The sequence below is a fragment of the Triticum urartu genome, chromosome 5A, assembly GCF_056163025.1.
Source record: "Triticum urartu cultivar PI428250 chromosome 5A, HENAU_Tu73, whole genome shotgun sequence".
Classification (NCBI taxonomy): Eukaryota; Viridiplantae; Streptophyta; class Magnoliopsida; order Poales; family Poaceae; genus Triticum; species Triticum urartu.
The window spans coordinates 175,524,129-175,528,420 of record NC_141877.1 but is presented as its reverse complement, the minus strand read 5'-3'; positions in this window follow the sequence as shown (position 1 = coordinate 175,528,420).

Genomic DNA, 4,292 nt, shown 5'->3' with positions numbered 1-4,292 from the left:
AGATGACTCTGAATGTGAATCTAAACCTAGCTACAAAACACTTGCTAAAATTGCAACTGAACAATAAACATCTATGGAACATATTCAAAAGTTGCTGGACAAAAGCGATGACCTGTTGGACGCGGAAATGACTCGAAGTTAGTCCTTAATTGAAGACATTAAAAATCTTCACATTAAGTACGAGGAACTTGAAAGTCGTCATGAAACACTCTCATCTACTCATGAGAAGATTTCCTATGATTATCTTCAAAGGAAGCAAGAACTTGAGAACCTGAGAGCATCTCATGAAGATCTTCAAAAGGAGAATGAGTCACTTTGCGTTCAATAGATCAGTTCCGCTCAGGAAGACTATGTGTCACCATGTTTAAAATGTATTGACCGTGATAATGTTGTCTCCGTTGCTGAATGTTCTACTGCTACTACTATTGCAATATCTTCAACTGTTGATGTGATAACTAACCCCTCTTCTGAGGATACCACTACTATTGCTGATGAGAATGCTAGGTTGAAGACATTGCTTGAAACAGGGATGTACAAAAGCCTCAAAGGGCATCAGACACTATGTGATGTCCTCAAGAAACAGATTCTGAACCGAAACCCTAGAAAAGAGGGGGTTGGGTTTGAGAGGAAAATGAATGTTGATGGTTCATACTGGAAGCCTGAGTAGTACCCCAAAACCACATGGGTTGCTACAAAGGGATCTTCAGTGAATCCATCTACCTTATCTGGCTGCACTTGTGCTAACCCGGTTATCAATGATGAATCCTTTGATGCAAACTATAAACTGTTTAAGACTCATAATGGTGAAGTGTTTGCCAGGTACATTGGTACTAACTGCAGGAATGGACCACCTTTGAAGAAGATCTGGGTACCCAAAAGTTGCCTTGAGAAGCTTCCTGTGAATGTCATCATGACACCACCTGGGAAGAAGACAAACCCCAGACCAAAGGCTTCATATGGTCCAAAGGCTTCATACAATCAGAGGACCCACTAGGGTCACCCTAACTCCAATGTTTTGTAGGGAAATCATACTCAGACTTATGAATATGAGCATGTTTCATCAAACCTCTATGTTCATAAGAGCAAGAACTTTTCTGCTTATTCTTATGAGTACTATTCACCTCCTGCAAGGCTATTTGCTAGGGCTCCAAAGCCTAAGTTCTCAGATGCTGCACTTAGACTCATTGCTTATAAGCCACCCCTGAAGATGTGGGTGGTTAAGAAAATTAACTCTCTTTTGTAGGGAAAGGTCTCCAGCCGGAAATCAAAGGCTTCTGATACTTATGCTGGGGACCTAAAACATCTTGTGGGATGCAAGATAAAGTGCCAAAATGGTCTTACTATGTATTTCGTCCCAGGATTTCTTGACAACCATCCTATCTACCCTAACAAGGATCTAAACTTTGAGTCGCAAGGTATTGGGCCTAGGTAGAGTCGCAATCTCAAAGGATCAACACATGGATAAAGTGATGCTTTTTGAATCCCTTGGTCTGAACTTAATGTCTATCTCAATGCTTTGTGATCTGAACATGATTGTGATATTTGGAAAATATCATTGCCTTGTGCTTATGGAATTTAACAATTCTCGAGTCTTCGAATGATATCGAAAAGACGATCTGTATATGGTAGATTTCTCTGTAGGACCACAGCTGGTCATTTGTCTTCCAACAAAAGCTTTAGAGTGCTGGCTCTAGCATCGAAGGATAGGGCATGCGTGCATGAGGAACTTACACACCCTCGCGAAAAATAAGCATGTCATAGGCATCGAGGGTGTCAATTTGAAGAAGGATCATCTATGCGGTGCCTGTGAAGCCGGAAAGATGACTAGGGCCAACCATCCCTCAAAGACAATAATGACGACGACGCGTGCCTCTATGGTTTCGTCATTGTTGATGATTACTCAAGATATACATGGGTGCACATAATTCTCTACAAGACTGAAGTGCACGATTTCTTCAGACGATTCGCCAATCGTGCCATGACCAACTATGGCATCAAGATCAAGCACATCAGAAGTGACAACGGCACATAATTCAAGCACACCGGTGTCGGTGTCAAAACCGGCGAATCTCGGGTAGGGGGTCCCGAACTTTGTGTCTAAGGCAGATGGTAACAGGAGGCGGGGGACGCGATGTTTACCCAGGTTCGGGCCCTCTCGATGGAGGTAATACCCTACTTCCTGCTTGATTGATCTTGATGATATGAGTATTACAATAGTTGATCTACCATGAGATCGTAGAGGCTCAACACTAGAGGCTAGCCTATGGTATGATTGACTGTTGTCCTACGGACTAAACCCTCCGGTTTATATAGACACCGGAGGGGGCTAGGGTTACACAGAGTCGGTTACAAGGGAGGAGATCTACATATCCGTATTGCCAAACTTGCCTTCCACGCTAAGGAGAGTCCCATCCGTACACGGGACAAAGTCTTCAATATTGTATCTTCATAGTCCAACAGTCTGGCCAAAGGATATAGTCCGGCTATCCGGAGACCCCCTAATCCAGGACTCCTCAGTAGCCCCTGAACCAGGCTTCAATGATGATGAGTCCGGCGCACAGTTTTGTCCTCGGCATTGCAAGGCGGGTTCTTCCTCCGAATACTCCATAGAAGATTTTGAACACAAGGATAGTGTCCGGCTCTGCAAAACAAGTTCCACATAACACCGTAGAGAGAATAACATTTCCACAAATCTAATCTGCTGACACGTTTGATAGCATGACATCATACCACGACCCGGTCATTATTCGAACCATTTATCTCAACCAGCACTGCACATATCGTGAGGCGGTTTTCTTGACACGTCTTGTCGAAGCAGAGATTGTTTCCCCTTATCACGGGATTCTCATCAATACGGGTATGGGTAACCCAACCGCACCATCAATTACGGTGTTCGGGGAATAGGCGATTTTACCAGGTAAGTGGGGAGGCGCATCGCCTCTTCCGCCCTTATAAAGGGACAAAGATTCACCCTTTTTACCCACGCCTTCTTCCTCCTTGCTTATCCATTCTCGCACACTCGAGCTCCAGCGCCCAAGTTCGCGTCTTCCTCCTTAAACCACTCCAAGCATGTTCAGAGCAGGAGGCAAGTGGATGGCCTCCTCTGTCACGGAGGAGAACATCACGAAGCTACGGGAAGCCAGATATCTGGCCGCGGACATCGCGCACCGGCTGCCAGATGCGGGGCAGATCATCCCTATGCCCGAACCCCTTGAGAGGGTAGTTTTCCTTACCCACTTTGTCCGCGAACTGGTATTTCCCCTTCACCCATTTGTCCGTGGGCTCATGTTCTACTACGGGCTGGATTTTCATGATCTGTCCCCCAATTTGATCCTCAGCATCTCGATGCTTATTGTCATGTGCGAGGCCTTCCTCCGCATCAGGCCCCACTTCGGCCTGTGGCTGAAGACCTTCAATGTTAAACCGAAAGTGGTGGTCGGCCAGCAAGTAGAGTGCGGAGGCGCCATGGTGGGCAAAATTCCTATCATCACCTGGCTCGAAGGCTCCTATGTGGAGACCATAAAGGGGTGGCAATCGGGGTGGTTCTACATCACCGAGCCACGCGACACCAACTGGGTGGCGGCCCCCAGATTTCGATCCTGAATCCCCACGCGGCTCACTTCCTGGAAAGAGAAGGACATGTCCTAGGGTTCCTCGGTAGAGCTGACCGGACTCCAAACCTGCATCAAGAACATGATGAGCAAGAAAATCAAGCTCGTCAACATGGTCCAGGTCATGCTCTTCCGCCGGATCCTCCCATGTCAACGATGAGTATTCAATTTGTGGGAGTTCGACCCGGCCAAGCACCAGACGCCGCAAGAGCTCTTCGACACGACGCGCAAGGACGTGGAAGGTGTTGTTCAAGGGCGCCGAGGTACCTCCTCCCCTTACTAAGCACCGCGGACTCAGCGCAAAGCGCCATGCCAATCCAGTAAGTTTTTATATCTCATAGGATATTTATTTGCCCCAGTTTAATCATGTGCGAGATCTAAGCTTCCATGCCATTAATAGGAGTGGGTAGAGACAGTGGAGCAGATCGATTGCCCGGCCCCCTGCCTGAAGATCCTGCAGATGCTCTCCTACCGGAGATGCTGGTTCTGTTGCCTTACGATGTGCCGGTGAAGAAGGCCAAGAAGAAGGCCACGGGGACCCGAAAGGGTCTCCGGCGCAAGGTTATATCGGATTCATTGTCTGATAACTCCGAAGCGCACTCCTCCCACGAAAACGAGGAGGAGGAAGAGGAAAGTTCTCCCCCCAGCCGGGGGAGACAAGAAAAGGAAGGCCGCCCCAAC